This window comes from Peromyscus eremicus, chromosome 11 (assembly GCF_949786415.1).
Source record: "Peromyscus eremicus chromosome 11, PerEre_H2_v1, whole genome shotgun sequence".
Lineage (NCBI taxonomy): Eukaryota > Metazoa > Chordata > Mammalia > Rodentia > Cricetidae > Peromyscus > Peromyscus eremicus.
The window spans coordinates 10,120,450-10,126,449 of NC_081427.1; positions in this window are offsets into that span (position 1 = coordinate 10,120,450).

The window sequence follows — 6,000 nt, forward strand, 5'->3', positions numbered from 1 at the left end:
TTAAAATAGTTTTAAGGTTTGCAGGAAGTTAGAGCCAAAGTTGAGGAAACGAGACTGTGAGAATGAATGGTCTCAGGAAAATAAGCAGAGCAGCAACCGAAAGGGTGGTTGTTCGGGTTACTCAAAGATGCAGGGTGGTGCTTATGTGACTATCTCACATTCTTTTTCTGAATTACTCTTAACTACTTATTATTTTCTTTCTGTCTACTTTGGTTGTCAATAAGTGTTTACAGAAGATGATTACTACACCAGTCACTGTTCTTACTTTATCATTTGCTGTTGATTTGATTTTATTGTAATATATGTCTTTTCAGAATATACTTTTTTAACTTTGGATTTGATATGCATTCTTAACAAGTGCTAATTTGATTAGGAGTAAGATGGAAGAGTTCAAGATCATTTTATCTTAGAGACTGAAATCTGTATTATTGTTTTCCTAGATATAAACTTCTTGAAAGCTCAGGAAAATTTGGGAAGACATTAGAGTTTCTTGTTTTCTTTTTTCTCCTATTATACATTTTTATTCATTCTGTCATTGATTTACATTAATGCCTGTCTTAGTCCGGGTTTTACTGCTGTGAAGAGACTCCATGGCCACAGCAACTCATAAAGAAAAACATTTAACTGGGTCTGGCTTACAGTTCAAAGGTTTAGTCCATTGTCTTTATGGCAGAAACATGGCAGCTTATAGGCAGACATGGTGCTGGAGAAGAGCTGAGAGTTCTACATGTGGATTGGCAGGCAGCAAGATAGAGAGAGGAACACTTGGTCATCTTATTATGCATGGTGAAGGCCTCCTCTTTCAGTTCTTCCTGGTGTTTTCAGTTTGAGTCCATGAACATTTAAAAGGCAGAAAAATCTTAATCTTCTGTATGACTTTATTTTATGTTATTATGGTATTAATGTCTTACCATTGCTGACAATGGGATGAGTTATTTTTTCAGCCTTTGATACTCAAGGCCAGTGAGGATATATAGAACCTCATTAGCTGTAATATGTGCCAATATACCTGCAAAAACTTTCCAACATTCTTATAAACTTGTGTTGTTTCTAAAGGATGAAATTTCCCAGATAGCAAGAGTATGTATGTAATAATATATATAGAAGACATAATATATTGCACTGAAAGAATAGATAAGAATGTCACATATCTGAAGAGAGTTCTCAAAGGAAGAAATTTTTTTTTTAAAAAAAGCTAATAAAGAAATCCTTGGCCAACAGGGAAATTATGAGTACACCTAGTAAGAACCACATAAAAATAACATTATACAAACTCAGCAGTATATTTATGCACATAAGAATATATATGTATATACACATATGTCTGTAACAAGTTATAGGAAAAGAAGCATGGGTTTGAAAGAGAACAAGGAAGTATATGTGGGAAATCAGGAGGGAGTAAGTGGAAGAGGAAAGTAGTGTATAATCATATTATAAATCTCAAAAATAAAAGAAATAAAAAATAAGATTTCTTTGGAAAAAATAGAAATTACTTACTACCACCCATTCCACAAATCTAACTTGGTGCTTTGTCAGAGTATCCTTTGGGAACCCAAAAGTGTGCCAAAGAAAGTCAGTCTCTATTGCAGATTCTTTTTTAGATTTTTTTTATCTAAAATCAGAAATAAATTAGGATAAAAAAGTGACATTCTAATAAAATAACCATCAGAAAGTGGATCATATTTTAATGCAAGAGATTTCTAATAGATAAGTACAATTTTAAAAAAAATACTTTCCAAATATTGTATAAATGACATAAGATTCTCTTTCAATATGGTTAAGATGCATTCTAGCAAAAGAGTGAAAATATCGCATCCTTGTTTTACTGCTAGAATCTATTTGGAAACCTACAGCTGCTGTTTGTGATCCTTGCTGTCTAATTATCACACACACACACACACACACACACACACACACAGAGCGAGAGCGAGAGCGAGAGCGAGAGCGAGAGAGAGAGAGAGCGAGAGAGAGAGAGAAAGAGAGAGATACACATATACTCTTTGGCTTCAGTTTCTTACAAAAATAAGGACAGCATTAGGTGAGCAGTGCTATTCTAAAATAAATTTTATTAACAAATAGTGACCATTTAAAATCATTTCTGACAACATGGTACACACTTAAGATTTTTTTCTGTTCTTTTGTTACCCATTAAAATCAGTATCAAAGAAGCAGTAAGCAATATTCTCTGTTAAATTATAGCAAAGGCTACACTGTGACCAACAAACACAAAATAGCTATTATTTCCCCCCTGCATTCACAGAATGTGTGAGTTTACTGAGAATTGAAATAAAGTCTCTATTATGAAATTGTCTTCAGTTTGTACTCAGTGAATGAAATATCATCAGAAGATGGGAAAGATAATTCCAATTAGAGTGAATCAATGCATACAAGGCTATTTCATGATGTTTACAGAAAAGGGAGTTAAGGTCTTGGATGAACAGCATCTATGTTACAGTGAATCATTCCATTGTGTTTTCACAGAGATGCACATGATTGGGGAGAAGAAGGTGAAATGGCAGGAATCCGAAAGAAAAGACGCCTATGTTTACCTCCCTCCCTCCCTCCCTATCCCTCCCTAACCCTTCCTTCCTTCCTCCCTCCCTCGGTCCCTTCGTCCCTCCCTCCCTCCCCCCTCCCTCCCTGTCTCCCTCCCTCCCTTCCTTCCTTCCCTTTTTGAAGTTGGGAGTGGACATATGAAATGCAAAGCCTTGCCCACTCTTGAAAGGCAATTTAACACTGGACTATCACACACACACACACACACACACACACACAAACACACACACACACACAAAAGCACAGGTTTCAAAGTACATGTGGAATAGGAGACTCATTTTAGAGCAGGCATTTGACACAAGTAAAATTCTACAAAGTAACATTTTATTCACAACATCCTCCAAAAGCTTCTCAAGTCGCATCATATTTTTTAAATATTATGCAATGTTTTTATAATGATTTGTGCATTAAAAGCAGAAGTATAAGAAAGACACATTGTAATACTGGTTCAAAAAGCACTGTTTCCTTGACAGTGAAGCAGAATGTCTTGGCAAGGGGATTTTGTGAAAATTTTCTGCTTGTTCTCAACTACTGCAGTCTGTGTGGCCTTGATATGTGGAGAAGAATATTTGTGCAAATATAGGTATCTATTCTTGATGTTATACTCATAGGAACATTTGGATTACTTTGTATAAACTTAATTTGAAAAATAGAGAGAAAAAGACAGACAAAGAGAGACAGAGAGAGACAGAGAGAGAACACGATTTTTACTTCCTCTTCTCAGAAGATTTAAAAAATAAATAAATAAATAAATTCATGCTTAGGTAGGCAAGCCACCTAATGAGTCAGTTAAAAGTTATTAAAGTAGGAAGATATTCACAACTCAGGTAGTACTGTTCCACAGGCAGATCTGGAATTGTATGAGTGGGGAAAATGAGCTGAGTATAGATAGATATGCACATATCGTCACATTGTTCTCTGCTCTGATTCTCTGAATGTAATGTAATCAGCTACTTCATGTTCATATCTTGACTTTCATACAACGGTGGATGTGACTTAAAATTGTGAGCTAAAATAAAACAAAACAACAACAAAAACGTCTGTTTCCTCTTGGTGGCTATTGTAGGGTATTTCATCATGTCAAACTAAGGAAATGGATCAAAAATACCTGCTTACCATGGGGAAAATTAAGTTACCTACTTTGAAAAAATGCACTCTAGGAAAGCTGAAAATTTTATAATAATAACTTGGATGGCATTAATTTTTCGAACAAAATGTGAACTGCCTTTTATAAAATGGCAATTTGGATAATTAAAACAAAATTTACAAACGGCAAAACTTTTAAGAAAAAAAAGCAAACAACAAAATTAAAGCATTTGATATTCTTTCAGGGAAAATAATAAAGTGCTATAAATTGGTTTCTTTAAATAATGGCTGCTGGGAGAGGGGGCACAGTTGAGAATAAGAGAGAACAGCCTGAGAAAGCAAATAGATAAAAATGAATTTCAAGATGGTTCTTCAGCAAATAGATAGCAGAGTTACAAAATACCTGCTATTGGTGTGTTTGAAAGGAAAATCAGGGGAAATGATACAACATTCTCAGACTAAATACAACACCATGCTCCAATTGTAAGGGAACCTCAATGGGCAGATTTAAAGCAGCACTATGTGGACAGGGAGTGAAACCCAGAGAACTCAAAGAGAGGCCAGCTTCATATTTTATCAATTGTTAGGTCTCAAATCTGGGACAAGTGGTTAACTGAGGTGCCTATTTAATATATTAAAGTGGACCTGACCACCAAGTTCTTCAAGCATCTCTCAGTCTCTACCTGTTACAGGATATGGCTGGCATAACCCTTTATCCCCCTACTCTAAACTTCCCCAGCCCAGGGGATAGACTGCTCTTCCTGTGCTTGCCTCTCCTTCTGCAATCCAGCCATTCTTGTTACCTGGCTCTCCCCTCCCCATTCTCCTCACATGGCCCATCTCAGGGTCATGTTCACTCTGGACTTCCCTAGATGTCCCTGCCTCTGGCTCTGCCTTCCCTTTTGTCTACAATAAACCTTTTCCTCAACCATACCTAAAAGCAGACATGTCCTTAACATCATTTTCATTCTGTAATGATTTATATTTCCATTCAGCTCTCTCTCTCTCTCTCTCTCTCTCTCTCTCTCTCTCTCTCTCCTCTTTAGAGTTCATGTAGTCATTATATATATATATATAAAACTAAAATTTTAAAATTAATTTATGTGTATATTTGTTTACTTAATAAAATTGGTTCAGAGACTTCTTATATAGCATGATTACAGTTAGAGTACAATATTTTTTTCTGACAAAGTTCAATATGTCATTATGATAAAAATCCTCAAGAAACTAAGAATAGATTGAATGTACCTGAACACAATAAAGACTTAATAAAAATAAACCCCTAACCAAGATCATACTACACTATCCAGAATAGATCACTTTCTCTAAATCTGAAATGAGACAAGGATGCCCACTCTCTTCACTCCTACTCAGAGAAGTAAATGAAGACTTAGAGAAAGGAACAAGAAAGAAAAACACAAAGGATTTAAAAAGGAAAGAAGAAGAAGATAAATTAACCATTTTTGCAGATGGTTATTCTATACCTATAGAGTTCAGAAAACTTTTGGATATGATAAGCATTTTCAGTAAAATTGCAGGATAAAAAATCCACATACAAAATGTCAGTAGCTTTTATATACTGTAATAATGAACTGGCTGAGAAACAAATAGGAAAATGTCCTTTATTGTAGCCTCAAAAGAAATCTAGGAATAAATCTAACTCCAGAGAAGTCTAAGTTAGGGTTTTTTTTTTTTTTTCTGTGAAGAGACACCATGATTATGACAACTCTTATTTAGGGAAGCAATCAATTGGGGCTGGCTTACCGTTCAGAGGCTCAGTCCATCATCATCATGGTGGGAAGCATGGTGGCATGCAACCAGACATGGTTCTGGAGAAGGAGCTGAGAGTTCTACTTCCTGATTGGCAAGCAGCAGTAAGGAAGACTGTCACACTTGGCATAGCTTGAGCATCTGAGACCTCAAATCCCATCGCATAGTGATTCACTTTCTCCAACAAAGTGACCTACTCCAAAAAAGGCCACACCTCCTAATAGTGTCTCTCCCTATGGATCTATGTGGGTCATTTTTATTCAAAAAAAAAAAAAACAGAGGAGATCAAAAACCTGTGGGGGGGAAAACATTCAGGCAATGAAAAAATGAATTAGAAATCAGATGATGTAAAGAACCTCCATGCTCTTGAACTGGCAGAATAAATTATTTTGAAATGGCTCCACTACCAAGAGCAATGTAGAGATTCAGTGCAATTCCCATTCAAATTCCAATGTCATTCTTCACAGAAATTAAAAAAATAACTGAAAATTCTTATAAATAGCCAAAGCAATCCTAAGCAAAAAGAAAGCAGTTGGAATTATCACATGACCTGATCTCAAAGTATATTTTAAAGTCATAGTGACAAAG